Source organism: Zea mays, chromosome 2, assembly GCF_902167145.1.
Source record: "Zea mays cultivar B73 chromosome 2, Zm-B73-REFERENCE-NAM-5.0, whole genome shotgun sequence".
In the NCBI taxonomy this organism is placed as follows: Eukaryota; Viridiplantae; Streptophyta; class Magnoliopsida; order Poales; family Poaceae; genus Zea; species Zea mays.
Window position 1 is genome coordinate 85,250,615 of NC_050097.1, and position 23,410 is coordinate 85,274,024.

Sequence of the window (23,410 nt, forward strand, 5' to 3'; positions counted from 1 at the left end):
TCCAGGTCGGCGATGAGGGCCTCAGATTCGGCGAGGGCCTCGGCGTACTCCACGCACTCCACGTCGCATTTGTACGCGTGTCGGTACGTGGGGCCGACGGTGATGACCCCGTTGGGGCCCGACATCTTGAGCTTGAGGTAGGTGTAGTTGGGGACGACCATGAACTTAGCGTAGCATGGCCTCCCCAGTACTGCGTGGTAGGTTCCTCGGAACCCGACCACCTCGAACGTGAGGGTTTCCCTTCGGAAGTTGGAGGGCGTCCCAAAGCAGACGGGAAGATCGAGTTGTCTGAGAGGCTGGACACGCTTCCCGGGGATGATCCCGTGGAAAGGCGCAACGCCTACCCAGACTGAGGACAGATCAACACGCAGGAGCCCGAGGGTCTCGGCGTAGATGATGTTGAAGCTGCTGCCTCCGTCCATGAGGACCTTGGTGAGCCTGACGTCGCCGATGACGGGGTCGACAACGAGCGGGTATTTTCCCGGGCTCGGCACGCGGTCGGGGTGGTCGGCTTGGTCGAAGGTGATGGGCTTGTCGGACCAGTCTAGGTAGACTGGCGCCGCCACCTTTACCAAACAGACCTCCCGATGCTCTTGCTTGCGGTGCCGAGCCGAGGCGTTCGCCACTTGCCCACCATAGATCATGAAGCAGTTGCGGACCTCGGGGAACTCTCCTGCCTAGTGATCTTCCTTCTTATCGTCGTCGCGAGCCCTGCCACCCTCCGCGGGTGGCCCGGCCTTGTGAAAGTGGCACCGAAGCATGGCGCACTCCTCAAGGGTGTGTTTGACGGGCCCCTGATGATAGGGGCACGGCTCCTTGAGCATCTTGTCGAAGAGGTTGGCACCTCCGGGAGGTTTCCGAGGGTTCTTGTACTCGACGGCGGCGACAAGGTCCGCGTCGGCGGCGTCGCGCTTCGCTTGCGACTTCTTCTTGCCTTTCTTCTTGGCGCCACGGTGAGTTGACGCCTTGGGAACATCTTCCGGTGGGCGGCCCTGGGGCTGCTTGTCCTTCCGGAAGATAGCCTCAACCGCCTCCTGGCCAGAGGCGAACTTGGTGGCGATGTCCATCAGCTCGCTCGCCCTGGTGGGGGTCTTGCGACCTAGCTTGCTCACCAGGTCGCGGCAGGTGGTGCCGGCGATGAACATGCCGATGACATCCGAATCGGTGATGTTGGGCAACTCGGTGCGCTGCTTCGAGAATCGTCGGATATAGTCCCGGAGAGACTCTCCCGGCTGCTGTCGGCAGCTTCGGAGATCCCAGGTGTTTCCAGGGCGCACGTACGTGCCCTGGAAATTGCCGGCGAAGGCTTGGACCAGGTCGTCCCAGTTGGAGATCTGCCCCGAAGGCAGGTGCTCCAGCCAGGCGCGAGCGGTGTCGGAGAGGAACAGGGGGGAGGTTGCGGATGATGAGGTTGTCATCGTCCGTTCCACCCAGTTGGCAGGCCAGCCGGTAGTCCGCGAGCCATAGTTCCGGTCTCGTCTCCCCCGAGTACTTTGTGATAGTAGTCGGGGTTCGGAACCGGGTCGGGAACGGCGCCCGTCGTATGGCGCGGTTGAAAGCCTGCAGACCGGGTGGTTCGGGCGAGGGGCTCCGATCCTCCCCGCTGTCGTAGCGTCCCCCACGCCTAGGGTGGTAGCCTCGGCGCACCCTCTCATCGAGGTGGGCCCGACGGTTGCGGTGATGGTGCTCGTTGCCGAGGCGACCCGGGGCCGCAGGCGCTGTGTTGCGCGTGCGCCCGGTGTGGACCGAGGCTTCCCGCATGAATCGGGAAGTCGCAGCGCGATGTTCCGAGGGGTACCCCTGCCTTCAGGAGGCGGAGCTTTTGGCCCGTCGGACCGCGGCGTCCTCCAGGAGATTCTTGAGCTCTCCCTGGATACGCCGCCCCTCGGTGGTTGATGGCTCCGGCATCGCGCGGAGAAGCATTGCCGCTGCAGCCAGGTTCTGGCCGACCCCACTGGAAACCGGTGGCGGCCTTGCCCTGACATCGTCGGCGACGTGGTGCTGGATACCCTGGGGTAGATGACGCACTTCTCCGGCCAGAGGTTGGCCCGCCCATTCCTGCCCGATGTCCTGGTGGATCGGCTCAAGTGTTCCTGCCCCCTCGTCGAGCCTGGCCTGCATCTCGCGGATTTGCTCGAGCTGTGGGTCATGACCCCCCGCCGGGACGGGGACCACAGCTAGCTCTCGAAGGATGTCAACGCGAGGCACAGGCCTAGGGAGATCACCGTTCTCCGGCATACCAAGATGGCTGCCTTCGTTTGGACCCCCTAGATCGACGTGGAAACATTCACGACTTGGGCCGCAGTCCTCGTCGCCGAGGCTGCGGCTACCATCGGAACAGTCGGAAAGGCAGTAGTCGCACGCGGTCATAAAGTCTCGCATGGCACTGGGGTTACCAAGTCCGGAGAAATCCCAATAGAAGTCGGGCTCGTCATCTTCCTCAGACCCCGAGGGCCCGTAGGTCGAGACGGCCGTCAGCCGGTCCCATGGTGACTGCATGCGATACACCAGAGGGTTTGGACTCGCCTCTACGAGAGCGTCCACCAAAGCGAAGTCGCTTGGTGGGTCGAGGCTGAATCCAAAAGGCGTGAGATGGGAATCGGTTGGTACCTCTTGGTCGACGGGCGGTGACGAAGTCACGTCAGGGACTGACTGCACCGTCGTCTCAGGTACGAGGGTGACGCCCAGCAAGTCCTTCGCGAGCGTGCTGGCGTCGTCCGTTTGCTTGGGGTTGGCGTGTTGCGGGGAGACGGCGCCCGTCTTCGTCTCAGACGCGAGGTCGATGCCCGACGTGCCCCCCGTTGGGGCGCCGGCGTCGTCGACCTGCTCGACAGCCGACGAGGTGCCGCCTCCTGCTTGGCCTTGGTTGCCCCGCCTCCTCCTCCGTCGGCGGGGGAGGGGACGGGGCGAGCTTGAATGTTGTTCTTCCACCACGTGGGGAAGACGTCGTCGATCCCGCCGCCGGCGGGCGGGTTGTCGGCCGCCATTGTCGCTATCGCGCGGCGGGGGAAGGAGTATCATGTCGTAGCTGCCGTCGAGGGACATGAACTCAAGACTCCCGAAAGGAGCACCGTCCCGGGCTGGAAAGGTTGCTGTAGACTGCCCATCTGGAGCTTGACGGGAAGCTGTTCGTCAACACGCAGCAGGCCCCTACCTGGCGCGCCAACTGTCGGCGTTTCGAACCCGGGGGGTCCCTGAACCGACGAGTAAATTATCGCCGCGTGCCCCAGCCCAGATGGGTCGGCGCGAGACGGAGCGCGAAGGGGGGAAGAAGCCGGAGGGAGACAGGTGTGAGAGGTGAAATCCCGCGGCCTTCGTGTTTGTCCCGCGCCCAGTTCGGGTGTGCTTGCAGTAGGGGGTTACAAGCGTCCACGCGGGAGGGAGCGAGCGGCCTCACGCGAGCGCCGTCCCGTCCTTCCCCGCGCGGCCAACCCTCTGTAAGAGGGCCCTGGACCTTCCTTTTATAGGCGTAAGGAAAGGATCCAGGTGTACAATGGGGGGTGTAGCAGTGTGCTAACGTGTCTAGCGGAGGAGAGCTAGCGCCCTAAGTACATGCCATCGTGGCAGCCGGAGAGGTTTTGGCACCCGGTTCGTGTGGTGTCGTGGCCGTCGGAGGAGCGCTAGAGCCTGACGGAAGGACAGCTGTCGGGGCTATCGAGTCCTTGCTGACGTCCTCTTGCTTCCGTAAGGGGGCTGAGAGCCGCCGTCATCATAGAGCGTGCGGAGCGCCATCATTACTTGTATAGCAGAGCGAGCCAGATGGGACGCTGGTCTTGTTCCCCGTAGCCTGAGTCAGCTTGGGGCAGGGTAATGATGGCACCTCCTGTTGATGTGGTCGGTCCGTGCCCTGGGTTGGGCGAGGTGGAGGCTCCTCCGAGGTAGAGGTCGAGTCGGTCTTCCAAGGCCAATGTCGAGTCCGAGCCCCTAGGTCGGGCGAGGCGGAGACCGTCGGCTGGGGCCAGGGCTGAGTCCGAGCCCTGGGGTCGGGCGAAGCGGAGTTCGTCGTCTTTCGGGGCTGTGCCCGAGTCCGAGCCCTGAGGTTGGGCGAAGCGGAGTTCGTCGTCTTCCGGGGCTGAGCCCGAGTCCGAGCCCTGGGGTCGGGCGAAGCGGAGTTCGTCGTCTTCCGGGGCTGAGCCCGAGTCCGAGCCCTGGGGTCGGGGAAGTGGAGTTCGTCGTCTTCCGGGGCTGAGCCCGAGTCCGAGCCCTGGGGTCGGGCGAAGCGGAGTTCATCGTCTTCCGGGGCTGAGCCCAAGTCCGAGCCCTAGGGTCGGGCGAAGCGGAGTTTGTCGTCTTCCGGGGCTGAGCCCGAGTCCGAGCCCTGGGGTCGGGCGAAGCGGAGTTTCCTATGGCGCCTGAGGCCGGACTTGGCTGCTGTCAGCCTCACTCTGTTGAGTGGCACAACAGTCAGAGCGGCGCAGGCGGCGCTGTCCTGTTGTCAGGCCGGTCAGTGGAGCGGCGAAGTGACTACGGTCACTTCGGCTCTGTCAACTGGAGGGCGCGCGTCAGGATAAAGTTGTCAGGCCACCTTTGCATTAAATGCCCCTGCGATTTGGTCGGTTGGCGTGGCGATTTGGCCAAGGTTGCTTCTTGGTGAAGCTAGGCCTCGGGCGAGCCGAAGGTGTGTCCGTTGCTGGAGGGGGTCCTCGGGCGAGATGTAGATCCTCCGGGGTCGGCTGCCCTTGCCCGAGGCTGGGCTCGGGCGTGGCGTGATCGCGTCCCTCGAATGGACCGATCCTTGACTCAATCGCACCCATCAGGCCTTTGCAGCTTTGTGCTGATGGGGGTTACTAGCTGAGATTTAGGAGCCTTGAGGGTACCCCTAATTATGGTCCCCGACACTTTCCTAGGACATATTGTTACTGATAGAGGAATTAAAGTAGATCTAGGAAAGATAAGTGAAATACTAAATTGGAAGCAACCAAAGGATGCGTCCAAGATCAGAAGTTTTCTTGGGTTGGCAGGATACTAAAGAAGATTTATTGAAGGTTTTTCCAAGTTAGTGAAACCTCTTACCTCACTACTAGAGAAAGGTAAAGGGTTTAAGTGGGATGAAGCATGCCAAAAATGTTTTGAAGAACTCAAGAAAAGGTTAACCACTGCACCAATATGGGTAATGCCAGACATTCACAAAGAATTTGACGTGTATTGCGATGCACCACACCTAGGACTTGCATGTGTGCTAATGCAAGAAGGAAAAGTAATAGCTTATGCCTCAAGACAGTTGAGAAAGCATGAGAAGATTTATCCTACACATGACTTGGAACTAGCTGCTGTAGTGCATGCTTTGAAGATTTGGAGACACTATATGATTGGAAACAAGTGCAAAATCTTCACGGATCACAAAAGCTTGAAATATATATTCACTCAGAAAGAACTCAACCTAAGACAGAGAAGATGGCTTGAGTTGATTAAAGATTATGATTTGGAAATACAATATCACCCAGGAAAAGCAAATGTAGTGGCTGATGCTTTGAGCCGTAAGGGTCAAGTGAACAACATCACTACTCATTTGATGTCACAGGAATTGTGCTAGAAAATGGAACAACTCAACCTTGGTATGCTCAATAATATGGAAGCAACAGTTATGGAAGTTGAATCTATGTTGGAACAAGAGATTCATAAAGGACAGGAATCTGATGAGAAAATTAAGGAAATTAAAACATTGATTGGGTTGGGTAAAGCCCCAGATTTCATGGAAGATGAACAAGGTACACTATGGTTTAAAAAGAGAATCTGTGTACCGGAAATCGAACACCTACGCCAACTTATTTTGGGAGAAGCTCATGATTCGGCTTACTCTATTCACCCTAGAAGCACAAAGATGTACCAGGATCTATAGGAAAAGTATTGATGGTACGGTTTGAAAAGAATGTTGCTACTCATGTTGCACTGTGTGACGTGTGTCAGCGAGTTAAAGCCGAACACCAAAGACCAGCGGGATTACTACAACCTCTCAAGGTACCGGAATGGAAATGGGAAGAAATTGGTATGGATTTCATAGTTGGACTACCCCGTACTCGGGATGGCTATGATTCAATATGGGTCATAGTGGACAGGTTGACTAAAGTGGCACACTTTATACCCGTGAAGACAACCTACTCAGGAGCCTAGTTAGTAGAATTATACATGTCGAGGATTGTTTATCTGCATGGAGTACCAAAGAAGATCGTATCGGATCGAGGAAACCAATTTACCTCACGCTTTTGGAAAAGACTACATGTGTCCATGGATACCAAGCTAAACTTTAGTTCAACTTATCATCCGCAAACGGATGGGCAAACGGAAAGAACCAACCAAGTGTTGGAAGATATGCTAAGAGCTTGCGCTCTAAAGCATGGTACAAGCTGGGATAAAAGTTTGCCTTATGCAGAATTCTCATATAACAATAGTTATCAAGCAAGTCTAAAAATGGCACCATTTGAAGCACTTTACGGACCCAAAGTATAGAACACCGCTTTATTGGAATTAGACCGAAAAAAGTCAAGTATTTGATCCAGAAATTCTCCAAGAAGCGGAAAAGCAAGTGCAATCAGAGAGAATCTGAAGACGGCACAGTCAAGACAGAAAAGCTATGCTGACAATAGAATAAGAGAGTTGATATTTGAAGTAGGAGAGTTCGTATACCTTAAAGTTTCATCGATGAGAGGAATGAAAAGATTTAAGGTTAAGGGAAAATTATCTCCTCGCTACATTGGCCCGTTCAAGATTTTGGAGAGAAAAGGTGAAGTAGCGTACCAGTTAGAGCTACCCGAAAGTTTGTCGGATGTGCATGACGTATTTCACGTGTCACAACTCAAGAAGTGCTTAAGAGTACCGGAGGAACAATTACCCATGGAAGAACTGAATGTTAATGAGGATTTGACTTATTTAGAGTACCCTATCAGAATTCTAGAAACATCTCATAGGATTACTCGGAGTAAAGTTATTAACATGTGCAAAGTTCAGTGGAGTCATCATTTAGAAGATGAGGCCACTTGGGAAAGAGAAGATGAACTCAGGGCAGAATTCCCCCAGTTATTCTCGGAAGTTCCTTAATCTCGAGGACGAGATTCATTTAAGAGGGGTAGGTTTGTAACACTATAAAAACCATCAACTAAAAAAATACATTTAAGATTATTAATGATAATTAAGGTAATAAATTTTCTTTCTAATGTTTCATTTTTATTTTACATCTAGAATAATTTTGGTTTTATTCATGTTTGATTTTGGATGTTTAGTAGGAAATTTCTTCTTAAATGAAAATCTAATTAAATAATATAATAATTATTGGTCCAAAAATAAATATTTTAGTTATAAATAGTTTTGGTATAATTATTATGAATTTTTATAATTTTTAAAATATCTTTATTTACATTTACATTTTGAAATAGAAAAGAAAAAATTCCTAAACCCTAACCCTAGCGGGCCCACTAGGGCCCATTAGCCAACAGTCGCCGCGCCCCCCCAACAGCCACCGTACCCCCTCTATGGCGTGCGGGCCCCACCTATCAGGGCCCCGCGGCCCTCTCTTCTTCCCCAACCGCACCGCCGCCAGGGACAGCGCGCGCGTTCTGCGTGCCCACCGCGCCCGGCCAAGCACCGCCCCGACCCCAGTAGCCCGCGCCTAGGCCGCCGACCCCGCGCCCGACCGTTACCCCGGAACCAAACCGCCGATGTCCCTTCTCCCCCCTGTTTCCTCTTCTCTCTCCCTCCATTCAAAACCTCCATGAATGCCATCAATGGAGTTGAAGCCGACCGACCGTTCCTTCTCCCCCAGCGCCCTCTCCTCTCCCCTCCCTCTCTCTATAAAAGCCAAGGTCGCGCCTTATGAAGCTCTGCCCAGACCTGAGCTCGCCCCCTGTGGTGGAACCACCAGAATTATTCCAATTGAAGTGTGTTGCTGCCTCTAAGGCGCCCCTACCCCTTGAAAAAGGCCATATATTCCAAGAACTTCTACCCCCTTTCCCCTAAGAAAAAAGTTGCCAAATTCTAGAATGATTGCTCTTGTGCAAAGAAGAAAATTAAAAATTAGGAAATATGTTGTTTGACATTTTTCAAGTATAGTGGTAGTAGAAAGCACCATTGGCCAAAAAACTTTAGAAAATCACAATAAAATGACCAATAGGTATTAGTGACTAAAACTTGGTACAAAGTTATATTATTTCACCTACATGCCAGCAAAAATAAGCCTTAGTAAGTAATCCACTGTTAGAAGAGAGTTGTAGTTCAAAGCACCCTCTGTGCCCTAAAACTTAATATTTTTGTACAGAGTGGACCCTTAACCTTTTAAGCCTAAATTTTGAGACTGAGGGTTATAAACCAGTGAGAAACTACTGTAATTTTTACAGAATTTCTGGAAAATTATAAAGCTACGTTGTAGTTCAAACCCACTTTTAAAGGCATAATAGAAAAAGGGAAAAGAGAGAATTGGTAAGAATAATAAATCTCAACCATGGTGATTTCAGAAAGGATCATGATAAACTTTTCACTAAGACACTAAGAGAAAATCAGTGGGGCACTAAAATAATTTAACCACTTAAACTTAACCCTAAAATGGCTAAGTATACCACTAGAATTTTGAGTAATCAGATTAGATTTTACCTTATCAATTATTACTACTATATTCATATCATGGCATACAGATATCTCACTCATTGCATTCATTAGATTGCAACATCGCTGACGGAGAGTACGTGCTCATTCCTGAGCAAGGAGCTGTCTAAGAGGAAGTCTAGGAGCCATCTCTCGAGCCTGCCACACATGATCTTCCCGTAGCCCCAGCATTTGAAGGCAAGCCCCGATTTTTTGCATGACCAATTTATATATGCTACTTTACTACACTTAATGTTTGTAGGCTTTTAATGTGCACTTAAGTGTAGGAGTTGCTTGAAACCCTTAGTTGCATGAACTCAGGATTCCTTTTTGAGGTGGATACTAGTATGATAGGTCGAGTAACTGCTTTGCTAATCAGGATCTCGGTAGAAGTCGAGTGATTTTTCTAGCACTCGTGCGAGGTTAGGCATTGCTTGTATACATCTTGATAATGGGATCTATAATGGTCTATGGACTTGGATCCAGGGTTTGAAATGGAATTAAGGATTAATTAGTGGATACCTAAATCAAGCGTTTGAAAGTACTAAACACATGTCGGGAAAAATGGTAACCGGTAAACCTAGTACCTGAGTGAAGTCAGGCGTGGACTTTCCTCCTCACTTGTACTGAGACTGGGTCTCCCATGCTAGATATGGTGGGTACAAATGCGGTCACTGCACGGCGGCAGCCAGGGTCAGTGGAGCATTGTATGCCAAGGCGGTGAGCCCTGGCCGCAAACAGGGAATCGATGGGGACGGTTGACGTGTGTGGGGACGGAGTGCCTGTACATGTCGTGTGTTTAGGTTTACCTTGCAAGGTCTAAAAACTCGATTCAAATCATCTGCTTCTCGCAGCTAGTGAGACTGCTTGACCCCTTATACTGCATTGAGTAAAAAGTGAAATGAGGTTTTGCTTGAGATAACATGTTGATTGTGCTAAATGATTGTTACCATGTATGCTTAGAAAGGAGCAAACCTAGCTAAATTAATGATGTTAGGAATGGGAAAAGCTAAAATTGATTTTAGACTCAGCTAGTGCTTTTTGGCAAACCAAACCCCTCAGCCAAACAGTTGCATAGTCTAGAGGTAGAGGAGTAGACTCCTCACACCGGGTAAGTCTAGCTAAGTATTAGTATACTTAGCCTTGCTTGTGGCACAATTTTTGTAGGTACGCTATAGGATATGGTTGATGATGTGACTTGGCCTTCCACCCTGCCACCGGATTGGACGGTCGAGTGGGATGCTGCTCCGACAGGAGAGGAGCAGGAGGAGTAGTGGGCTAGGCCTTGCCCTATTCCTCGGCATTCGACGTAATCGATCATCCGCTGCACTTTATATTTGAACTTGTTCCCTTTTACTTAAAACTCCGATTTATGTAATAACTCAAGTACTTTAATTTGTGGTTTCATGCTTTATTGTATTCTCTGTGACCCACCTTCGAGTGAGCTAGTGGTATTTGATCCTGGGGAAGTGGCTTTATCAGACTAGATCTGAGGGACTGACGGGTTATTCTGATTTAAGTGTGTTGCTGCCTCTAAGGCGTGACTTGGGCACTTAAGCTGGAATAATTTAGGCAGTTCTGCCACAACTGGTATCGGAGCCAAAGTGTTTTCCAAGATAGACATTCGCTCCATCTATCATCAGATCAAGATACGAGCAAGTGATATTCCAAAGACTGCCTTCTCAACCAGATACAGACTGTATGAATATTTGGTGATGTCGTTTGGGTTAACTAATGCGCCTGCATACTTCATGTATCTGATGAATTCAGTCTTCATGTCTGAACTGGACAAGTTCCTGGTGGTTTTCATCGACGATATCTTTGGTGTACTCAAGGAATGAAGAAGAGCATTCCGGTCATTTGCATGTAGTGCTCCAACATCTGAGAGAGCACCGTCTTTATGCCAAACTGTCTAAGTGTGATTTTTGGCTAAAAGAAATCAAGTTCTTAGGTCAGACTATCTCTCAAGATGGCATAACTGTCGATCCGGGTAAAGTGCAAGAGGTGATGAATTGGAAGCCGTCAACCAATGTCCATCAGATTCGAAGTTTTCTGGGATTGGCCGAGAATTATCGAAGATTCATTACAGACTTCTCTTGGATTGTGAAGCCCATGACTGAATTGTTGAAGAAGGGAGCAAAATTCGAATGGGGTCAGAAATGTGAGGATGCTTTCCACATCTTGAGGGAGCATCTGACCACATCACCAGTGTTAGCCCAACCCGACAACAACAAGCCATTTGATGTGTATTGTGATGCCTCTGACACTGGACTAGTTTGTGTTTTGATGCAAGACAACCGAGTCATTGCATACGCATCAAGAGCACTCAGGCCTCATGAGCAGAATTACCCCACTCATGACTTAGAGTTGGCAGTCGTGGTTCATGCACTAAAAATGTGGAGGCACTACTTGATGGGAACCCACTACAACATCTATATAGATCACAAGAGCCTCAAGTACATCTTTACTTAGGCTGATCTCAACATGAGGCAGAGAAGATGGCTAGAACTGATCAAGGACTACGACTTGGAAGTACACTACCACCCGGGGAAAGCCAATGTGGTATCTGATGCCTTGAGTCGGAAGTCACAATGCAACTGCATGGTGATGGATTCTCGCATCAATACCCTGTGTGACGAGTTAAGCAAGATGAAGATCAAAGTAATTCCTTCTGGTACCTTGTCTCACATCTCCATTGAGCCAACCTTACAAGACCAGATAATTATGGCCTAGCTCAGTGACAAGGGAGTGCAAATCATCAAGGAGAATCTTCATCAGAAAGTGGAGAAGTTTAAGTGTTTTTGCCAAGACAGCAAGGGGATATTGTGGTTTGAAGACAGATCGGTGGTTCCTAAAAATAAAGACCTCAAGAAGAAAATCTTGGATGAGGCTCATCTCTCCAAATTCTCCATGCACCCGGGAAGCACCAAGATGTACCATGATCTGAAGCCCTTATATTGGTGGACCAGAATGAAAAGAGAGATAGCTCAATATGTAACAGAATGCAGTGGCGGAGCACCTGTCACACCCGGCTTTAAGGAACAAAGCCAGGTGCATCTCATACATGCGCCAAGAAGACAACATATATAATAACAGAGTGTATAGAGATAAATGTCATAAAACATCAGAGCATTTATTACATAGCGGAAGACTTATTACAAAATAAAGTAATGAAGATAAAACGAACTAAGGATCGTCGGCGCCAATGTCGACTGGGAAACGCCACCTAGATCAGATCGAACTCCTCAGTGTTAGGCGGCTCCTCCTGAACCACCTGCTCTTCTCCTGTGGGGGGGGAGTGAGACAGCAAGGGTGAGCTCACACATGATCATAGCTCAACAAGTTGTGGGGAACCAGTGGACATAAACTCACAAAGGTGTGAATTCATGTGATGTGTAAGGCTAATCAATGATAGGGGTTAAAGCTGAGCATTGCTTTTAAGTAGTTGGTCAAACTTTTATTAGCAGTTACTAAGTGTAAGTAAATACCAAACCATAAGTAAAGTAATAGAACAAAATTAATAATAAACCCATGCAATGCATATGACAAAATTGAATTTAAGTTTCATAATTTAAACATTAGAGAGTCCTGAGCTGCTCATGACCGTGAGCTCGGCTAGTATACCAGTTTTACACTCTGCAGAGGTTGTACCCTTTACCCACAAGTCATGCTACCCATCTGCCAAGGGGTCGCGAGTCCCATACACCTCTACCTAGGAAGCGCGGCAGGGCAACACTACGAGGCCTTTACAAAGTTCCACTAGCTTCCGAAAACCCGCTACAGTTTATAGGAAGTTCCAATGCAGGGTTCCTGGCTGACCGCCATCGCAGCAAAATCAACCAGGGACCTCCCTACACTGACCACTCCCCTACTGCCCTTGCCCCTTTCGGGTAAGGTAGTCTTCCACTAGCTTTCCTAATTAGTCAGCCAAGGGCGTCCCATTAAACCCTTGTGGTGGCATGTGGTTCTCAAGTTAAGCTCTATGTTCCAATTAACATTAATGATCTCAACATGAACATAAATGGAATAACAAAAAGAATTGGAACATAGAGGTAATAAATGATTATCCCAAAACCATGTAAAGCAATAGCAAACTACCCAAGTGATTCAGGGGTAAACAAGGTAATGAGATAAACAATCTAGGATGACCTATTGGGTCCCATCAAAATTAACCTATGCATGGATAAATGATATTAAAGAGCATTATTAGGTAAAAAGTGGTCAAGGGCACAACTTGCCTTTAATGAGCTCCTGCTCAGCTACTTCAACCTGCTGCTCACCAGGATCCTCAGCAACGGGCTCTTCTACTCGCCACAATACAAACAAGCACAGTGCATATAGAGAAATTAACATTACACCAAACATATATAGAAAATACACAGTAATAATCTACACATTAAAATAAAATTCTAGGAACAGGAATCATAATTTTTTGGAGTTATAGAATTTAAGTTATGGATTTTCAAAGGTTTTATGTGTTTAAAATAGGATTAAGTGTGAAATAAATTTTCTTACTGTTTTCATGACATAACAGAGGCTCTAGGTGATAGAGAACAAAACTACAAAATTTTAGGTACTGGAATGAATTAATTTGAAGTTAGTATGAATTTTCTATGAATTATTAAAGTTCTAGCAATTATTTTCGTATTAAAAATCTATTTATAAATCATTTTTCCTGATTTTATTATGTTCTGGACTGGGCCTCAAAATCAGAGAAACCCAGGGGCCCTCGGTGTAAATTTCCTAAGGCACAGAGCACAGTGCAATAGGACGGCGGGTTTGATTTACCATAAACAGAAGGGTTCTTTAAGAAATGCACACGCCGAAGGGGTATGATTGTATCTGGGCCGTTGGATCAAAATCCAATGGCGCAGATTAGATCACTCTTCATCTGAACCGGTACTGGATCGTAGCCGATGGATCTGATTTTGACGCTCTAGATTTAATTATCCTATCCCGACTCTCGACTGCACGATCGAAATCGGACGGCCCCGCTCACCCGAGCCATCCGGTTCACATCATTCTAATCCCAGCCGTTCCCTCGTCATCTGACGGCCACCGCGTTATCACTCTCCTCCAGCCAAGCACCGGCGCGGCAGTGCCACCCTTCGCCGCACGGCGGCGCCATTCCTGAGCCACTGTGATCACCCGTACTACCGCCCTAACCTCCAATCGGCCGGGTGATTCACTATGCGTAGATCAAAGCGAAGCTAACGGCCAGAGACTTACAAGGTACGATGGGCGGTGGAAGGTTGCCCGCGGTGCAGCAATGGAGAGGATCACCGGAGAGCCATTCCCAATGACACCGCGATTTTTCGACCACCACGAGTCCGCGGATGCGACCAGCGGACCCAGGCGATGCTATCTGCTCCTTCCCAGACGCCCCGAGCGGCACGTGGTCGTGAATCTTCCCCTGGCGGCACCGCCTATTCTCTCTCTTCGCCCCTCCGCTTCGCACAGCGCAGCAGCGACCTTGTGGCGGTGATCCCAGCGAAGGCGTGGATGCGTAAACTAAATATCCGAGGGAGAGAAGCCTTCCCCCGAGCTTATAGGCACACCGGGGCGCGAAATCGGGGAGGCCCAGCCATGGATCTTGCGGGGTTTGTTGCAACGACAATGGAGATCCTGCGTTCCTGGACCCACACGTCAATGACAGTCCGCTCGCGCGTAGGTGGCTGACCGTAGGGCCCCGGCTGTCGGCGCGCGTGGAGTGCCCAGTTGGGCCGCGCGGATCAAAAGAGGGAATTGGGCTGAATGGGTAATTCTGGGCCCAACAGTGGGATTTCACTTTTTCTTTTTATACTTTCATTTCCCTATTACGTCTCCTTTTTATTTTGAATTCCAAATTTGAATTTGAGACCCTTCTAGGAGTTTCCTTTAAGTTAGATGTACCCATTCCAATATTATATTTTATTTTATACTCAATTTCACTCATATAATATTTTTCTCCTTCTCTTCTTTTCTAAATTCTTGAATTTTCTTTTAGGTCTTAAATTCTATTTTTGGGCTTTGATATATTTCTTTTCACATGATGATTTTCTTTATATTATGTCACAAAATGCACACCACACAAAACCTCAGCATGATGCACAATTTATTTTGAGTGTCTCTTGTTCATTATTTATTTGTGTAAGTAATGTGTTCACATGAAATGATAGAGAAAAATAACACACTCATATATATAAAGGATTATAATTCCTCTTTTTAGTCTTTTCTTACAAAGTGGGTGTTACAAATCCTACCCCCCTTAAAAATAATCTCGTCCCCGAGATTTAAGAAGATTTAGGGAAAAGGTGGGGAAAATCTATGCGAAGCTCTTCTTCTCTTTCCCAAGTTGCTTCATCTTCACTGTGGTGACTCCATTGGACTTTGCACATCTTTATCACCTTATTTCTTGTAACTCGAGTCAATGTATCCAAAATCTTGATAGGGTACTCCGTGTAAGTCAAATCACCCTGAACACTGAGCTCTTCCATTGGTAACTGTTCCTCAGGGATACGGAGACACTTCTTTAGTTGAGATACGTGAAACACATTATGCACATCCGATAGACTAGCAGGTAACTCGAGTTGGTATGCCATCTCCCCAACTCTTCTAAAGATCAGGAATGGTCCAATATAGCGAGGGGACAATTTGCCCTTAACTTTAAATCTCCTCATTCCACGCAGTGGTGACACCTTGAGGTACACATAATCCCCTTCTTCAAATTCCAGTGGTCTCCTTCTATTATCAGCATAGCTCTTTTGCCTGGTTTGAGCCACTCTCAAATTCTCTCGAATTATACAGACTTGTTCTTCTGCTTCTTGAATCAATTCGGGCCCAAAGAACTGTCTTTCTCCAGTCTGATCCCAATACAAAGGAGTCCTGCACCTCCTCCCATATAAAGCTTCAAAAGGTGACATCTTTAGACTGGCCTGGTAACTATTATTATACGAGAACTCAGCATAAGGCAGACTCTTATCCCAACTTCCTCCATGCTGAAGGGCACATGCTCTCAACATATCCTCCAATACTTGATTAGTCCTTTCAGTCTGTCCATCAGTCTGAGGATGATAAGCTGTACTAAAATTCAACTCTGTACTCATGTTCTCGTGAAAGCTTCTCCAAAATCTTGAGGTAAGCTGTGAACCTCGATCAGACACGATCTTCTTTGGTACTCCATGTAAACACACAATCCGAGCCATATATAACTCTGCTAGCTGAGAACCTTTATAAGTAGTCTTGACAGGAATAAAGTGAGCCACTTTAGTCAATCTATCCACAATCACCCATATAGCATCATATCCTTTCTGGGTGCGAGGCAATCCAGTAATAAAATCCATACCAATCTCTTCCCATTTCCACTCGGGTATCTTCAGTGGATGTAACAATCCAGCTGGCCTCTGGTGTTCAGCCTTAACTCTTTGACATACATCGCACATAGCCACATGTGCAGCCACATCTCTTTTCAATCCATACCACCAATACTTTCGCTTCAAATCCTGATACATCTTGGTACTACCAGGATGAATAGAATAATCCGAGTCATGGGCCTCCTTTAAAATAGTCTCTCGAAGGCTTTTAATATCAGGAACACACATCCTGTTCTTGAACCATATAGTGCCTTGCTCATCTTCCGTAAATTCCGGAACTCGACCTTCAGTAATCAGATCCTTAATCTCTTTTATTTTAGCATCCTCGAGTTGACCTTTGCAGATTTCTTGCTCCAAGGTAGGTTCCACATCAATAGTAACTCCTTCAGTATGAGCGACTATCCCCAGGTTAAGTCTCCTGAAATCCTCAACAATCTCATCAGGTAGCTGGGCAACAATAGCTGAATGAACATGCTCCTTTCGACTCAAGGCATTTGCAACAAAATTTGCCTTGCCCGGGTGATAGTGAATCTCCAAATCACAATCCTTAATAAGCTCCAACCAGCGGTGTTGCCTAAGATTGAGATCCTTCTGAGTGAATATATACTTCAAACTTTTATGATCCGTGTACACTTGGCACTTGGTCCCCATGATATAATGTCTCCAAATCTTAAGTGCATGCACAACGACTGCCAATTCCAAGTCATGAGTAGGGTAGTTCACTTCATGTTTCCGTAACTGACGAGAAGCATAGGCAATCACATGTCCTTCCTGCATGAGCACACATCCTAAGCCTTGGCCACATGCATCACAATAGATATCAAATCCTTTCTGTAGGTCTGGCATAACCAATACTGGTGGCGACATCAATCTTTTCTTCAATTGGTCAAAGCTGTCTTGACACTTCTCATCCCACTTAAATTCTCTTCCTTTCTCCAAAAGCGAAGTCATAGGCTTAGCAATCTTAGAAAATCCTTCAATAAATCTCCGATAGTATCCTGCAAGTCCCAAAAAAAACTCTGAATTTCTGTAACTGTAGTGGGTATGCTCCACACCACTATCTCCTTGACTTTAGCAGGATCCACTGATATTCCTCCATTAGAAATGATATGTCCAAGATAGGGCACCTCGCCAATCCAAAACTCGCATTTGCTATACTTGATGTAGAGTTGATTGCCTCGTAGCTTTTATATTACCAATCTCAGATGTTCCTCATGATCACTATCACTCTTGGAATAAGTAAAGAAATATCGTCGATGAAAACCACGACGAATCTGTCCAGATCATGAACACCTTATTCTTTAGGTCCATAAAATAGGCTGGTGCATTAGTTAGTCCAAATGACATAACAGTGAACTCATATAAATCATATTGGGTCGAGAAATCCGTCTTGGGAATATCCGGTGGCCTAATCTTCATTTGATGGTAACCCGATCGGAGATCAATCTTCGAGAATTCCCTTGCACCTCTCATCTGAATAAATCCTCAATGCGGGGTAATGGATACTTGTGCTTCACAATGACATCATTAAGGGTCCTATAATCCACGCACATCCCTTGTGATCCTTCTTTCTTCTGTACAACTAGAACCGGCGCTCCACAAGATGAAGAATTCGAATGAATGTACCCAGCCTCTTGTAACTCTGTTAACTGCTTCTTAAGTTCCTTTAGTTCATCTAATGCTTCTTAAGTTCCTTTAGTTCATCTAAGGACATCCTATATGATCGTTTAGAAATAGGATCAGTCCCAGGTAAGAGAGCAGTGACCAACTCAACTTCCCTATATGGTGGCATCCCTAATAACTCCTCTAGAAAGACATCCGAAAAATCCCTAACTGCACGGATGTTGTCACCCACCAACTTCTCATCTACTAAGAATGCCGCTAGTCTGATGGTGGTAGTTACTGCAACTTCAACTTCAAATCTTTGTCCTTTGGAACTATTGAGTTCTACGGTTCCCTTAGCACAGTGTATATACTGACTTTGCCTTTCTTAACCATGACATACCAAGGATCACGTCTATAGTGCTCTCTTCTAACACTATAGGGGTAGCCCATCTAGGTTAGAAACATAAGGTGCGAAAGGAAGGATTATAAACAAGGCGAGTAATTACGAGGGATGTTACTGCGGGGGATTTATTAGCTAAATAGATTAGTGTGTTATCCACTAAAGCTAATACATTACCTTATGGTGGTACATGCTAAGATGTCCATATATAATATATCAATCAATCAAAGAAGCAAATCAGACATTGATCATCAGAATAATCAACCAACATTTTTAATAGAGAAAATAATTTTAATTTCGTCTTAGGTTCCCTATCTCTGAAAAAGATCATAGTGGTAGGATTCCAAGGTGTGAAATCCATCTTGTCTTAGAGTAGAAAAGATAAGATTAACCAGAATAGAGTAGCAAAAGGTGAGATAAGATCAAGATGAGATAAGTATAGAATGAGTCAGAGTAAGGTAAGTAGGAAAGGGTTTGTCCATTTCTATCTAGGTCTCGTCCTACAGTCAACATTCCTCTGATACCACTTTTGTCACACCCGGCTTTAAGGAACAAAGCCAGGTGCATCTCATACACATGCGCCAAGAAGACAACATATATAATAACAGAGTGTATAGAGATAAATGTCATAAAACATCAGAGCATTTATTACATAGCGGAAGACTTATTACAAAATAAAGTAATGAAGATAAAACGAACTAAGGATCGTCGGCGCCAATGTCGACTGGGAAACGCCACCTAGATCAGATCGAACTCCTCAGTGTTAGGCGGCTCCTCCTGAACCACCTGCTCTTCTCCTGTGGGGGGGTGTGAGACAGCAAGGGTGAGCTCACACATGATCATAGCTCAACAAGTTGTGGGGAACCAGTGGACATAAACTCACAAAGGTGTGAATTCATGTGATGTGTAAGGCTAATCAATGATAGGGGTTAAAGCTGAGCATTGCTTTTAAGTAGTTGGTCAAACTTTTATTAGCAGTTACTAAGTGTAAGTAAATACCAAACCATAAGTAAAGTAATAGAACAAAATTAATAATAAACCCATGCAATGCATATGACAAAATTGAATTTAAGTTTCATAATTTAAACATCAGAGAGTCCTGAGCTGCTCATGACCGTGAGCTCGGCTAGTATACCAGTTTTACACTCTGCAGAGGTTGTACCCTTTACCCACAAGTCATGCTACCCATCTGCCAAGGGGTCGCGAGTCCCATACACCTCTACCTAGGAAGCGCGGCAGGGCAACACTACGAGGCCTTTACAAAGTTCCACTAGCTTCCGAAAACCCGCTACAGTTTATAGGAAGTTCCAATGCAGGGTTCCTGGCTGACCGCCATCGCAGCAAAATCAACCAGGGACCTCCCTACACTGACCACTCCCCTACTGCCCTTGCCCCTTTCGGGTAAGGTAGTCTTCCACTAGCTTTCCTAATTAGTCAGCCAAGGGCGTCCCATTAAACCCTTGTGGTGGCACGTGGTTCTCAAGTTAAGCTCTATGTTCCAATTAACATTAATGATCTCAACATGAACATAAATGGAATAACAAAAAGAATTGGAACATAGAGGTAATAAATGATTATCCCAAAACCATGTAAAGCAATAGCAAACTACCCAAGTGATTCAGGGGTAAACAAGGTAATGAGATAAACAATCTAGGATGACCTATTGGGTCCCATCAAAATTAACCTATGCATGGATAAATGATATTAAAGAGCATTATTAGGTAAAAAGTGGTCAAGGGCACAACTTGCCTTTAATGAGCTCCTGCTCAGCTACTTCAACCTGCTGCTCACCAGGATCCTCAGCAACGGGCTCTTCTACTCGCCACAATACAAACAAGCACAGTGCATATAGAGAAATTAACATTACACCAAACATATATAGAAAATACACAGTAATAATCTACACATTAAAATAAAATTCTAGGAACAGGAATCATAATTTTTTGGAGTTATAGAATTTAAGTTATGGATTTTCAAAGGTTTTATGTGTTTAAAATAGGATTAAGTGTGAAATAAATTTTCTTACTGTTTTCATGACATAACAGAGGCTCTAGGTGATAGAGAACAAAACTACAAAATTTTAGGTACTGGAATGAATTAATTTGAAGTTAGTATGAATTTTCTATGAATTATTAAAGTTCTAGCAATTATTTTCCTATTAAAAATCTATTTATAAATCATTTTTCCTGATTTTATTATGTTCTGGACTGGGCCTCAAAATCAGAGAAACCCAGGGGCCCTCGGTGTAAATTTCCTAAGGCACAGAGCACAGTGCAATAGGACGGCGGGTTTGATTTACCATAAACAGAAGGGTTCTTTAAGAAATGCACACGCCGAAGGGGTATGATTGTATCTGGGCCGTTGGATCAAAATCCAATGGCGCAGATTAGATCACTCTTCATCTGAACCGGTACTGGATCGTAGCCGATGGATCTGATTTTGACGCTCTAGATTTAATTATCCTATCCCGACTCTCGACTGCACGATCGAAATCGGACGGCCCCGCTCACCCGAGCCATCCGGTTCACATCATTCTAATCCCAGCCGTTCCCTCGTCATCTGACGGCCACCGTGTTATCACTCTCCTCCAGCCAAGCACCGGCGCGGCAGTGCCACCCTTCGCCGCACGGCGGCGCCATTCCTGAGCCACTGTGATCACCCGTACTACCGCCCTAACCTCCAATCGGCCGGGTGATTCACTATGCGTAGATCAAAGCGAAGCTAACGGCCAGAGACTTACAAGGTACGATGGGCGGTGGAAGGTTGCCCGCGGTGCAGCGATGGAGAGGATCACCGGCGAGCCATTCCCAATGACACCGCGATTTTTCGACCACCACGAGTCCGCGGATGCGACCAGCGGACCCAGGCGATGCTATCTGCTCCTTCCCAGACGCCCCGAGCGGCACGTGGTCGTGAATCTTCCCCTGGCGGCACCGCCTATTCTCTCTCTTCGCCCCTCCGCTTCGCACAGCGCAGCAGCGACCTTGTGGCGGTGATCCCAGCGAAGGCGTGGATGCGTAAACTAAATATCCGAGGGAGAGAAGCCTTCCCCCCGAGCTTATAGGCACACTGGGGCGCGGAATCGGGGAGGCCCAGCCATGGATCTTGCGGGGTTTGTTGCAACGACAACGGAGATCCTGCGTTCCTGGACCCACACGTCAATGACAGTCCGCTCTCGCGTAGGTGGCTGACCGTAGGGCCCCGGCTGTCGACGCGCGTGGAGTGCCCAGCTGGGCCGCGCGGATCAAAAGAGGGAATTGGGCTGAATGGGTAATTCTGGGCCCAACAGTGGGATTTCACTTTTTCTTTTTATACTTTCATTTCCCTATTATGTCTCCTTTTTATTTTGAATTCCAAATTTGAATTTGAGACCCTTCTAGGAGTTTCCTTTAAGTTAGATGTACCCATTCCAATATTATATTTTATTTTATACTCATTTTCACTCATATAATATTTTTCTCCTTCTCTTCTTTTCTAAATTCTTGAATTTTCTTTTAGGTCTTAAATTCTATTTTTGGGCTTTGATATATTTCTTTTCACATGATGATTTTCTTTATATTATGTCACAAAATGCACACCACACAAAACCTCATCATGATGCACAATTTATTTTGAGTGTCTCTTGTTCATTATTTATTTGTGTAAGTAATGTGTTCACATGAAATGATAGAGAAAAATAACACACTCATATATATAAAGGATTATAATTCCTCTTTTTAGTCTTTTCTTACAAAGTGGGTGTTACAGCACCCATTATGGCCTACTATGGCTGGAGACATACCTAAAAATCATGTTTGGTGTAGTGGTAAGGACATACTGCTTGTAATCAATAGGTTGCAAGTTTGAGTCCTACATGTTGCATCATTTTTTTCTTTTTCCTACATGTTGCATCATATTTTTTCTTTGTTATCCTTCTTCAGCCATACCTAATTATTATTCTGTCCTCTGCAACAGTCGGAATGTGATACATGTGAGAGGATTAAGGCAAGCCACTTAAAATCAGCTGGTGCCTTGTAACCCCTATCAATACCTTCATGGAAATGGGATGACATCAACATGGATTTCATTCTGGGTCTGTCCAACACCTCTCAGCATCATGATTCAATTTGGGTCATTGTGGACCGATTGACGAAAGTAGCACACTTCCTTCCAGTGCACACCATTGATAAGGCTTAGAAGTATGCAAAATTGTATATTGACCGAATCGTGTGTTTGCACGGGTTACCCCGGACAATTGTCTTTGACCGAGGAGCCCAAATCGTTGCTAGATTTTGGGAGCAATTACAAGAGTCCTTAGGAACCAAGCTAATAAGAAGTTCAGCTTACCACCCCCAGATTGATGGTCAAACCGAAAGGGTAAATCAAATTCTTGAAGATATGCTAAGGGCTTGTGTGATCAATTGTGGCAAGAACTGGGATAAGTACCTCTCTTTGGCAGAATTTGCTTATAACAACAATTATCAATCCAGCCTAAAGATGGCACCGTTCGAAGCCCTATATGGAAGAAGATGTTGAACACCCCTCAACTGGTCTTAGCCTAGAGAAAGAGAAATTTTTGGACCTGAATTAGTGACTGAAGTCAAAAGGAAAGTCAAATTGATCAGGAAGAATCTAGAAGCTACTCAAGCCAGGCAAAAGAGCTACCATGACAAGAGAAGAAAACCCCTCCAGTTTGAAGTGGGAGATTTCGTATATTTGAAAGTATCACCCACAAAAGGAGTGTAAAGGTTTGGGGTCAAAGGCAAGTTAGCCCCTCGCTATATTGGACCTTATGAGATCATGGAATCATATGGACCTGTGGCATACAAATTGAAGCTACCTTTGAAAATGTCTGCCATCCACAATGTGTTCCATGTATCCCAATTGAAGAAGTGTGTCCGTTTACCAACCGAGGTTATAGCAGAACTAGAAGTAGAGATAGAGTCAGATCTATCATACTAAGAGTACTCTTCCAAGGTTCTAGATTGCAAAGAGAGATCAACTCGTGCGAAGTCGATCAAAATGTATAAGATCCAATGGAGCAATCACTCAAAGGAAGAAGCTACTTGGGAGACTGAGGAATTTCTACGTTTGAACTACCCCGATTGTCTACCTAAGGGAATCGGTATGTAACCATACCCCAGCCCCTCCCCCTGCCCTTCGAATCAAAATATAAGAAGGATGGTCTTAACATGAACTGAGTAAGTTGTAAAACTAAATGAAAAAGGACTTCCTTCTGAAGTCGCAAAGAGGATGACATTTGAAGAGCAGTTTACTAAAGAACCTTAAATAAACAAACCCACAACATACAAGCAAGCCATAACCTTCTCTTCACCTCGAAGGACTCCGACCCGAATCTCGGGACGAGATTCCTTTAAGGGGGGAAGGCTGTAACACCCCAATATTACTTAAGGTTTTCCTAGTACCCCAACTTGTGACCATTATCACATGTGGCTCTAATAATACAAGAAACACCAAACTTAAAGAATTAAAAGCCTAAGAA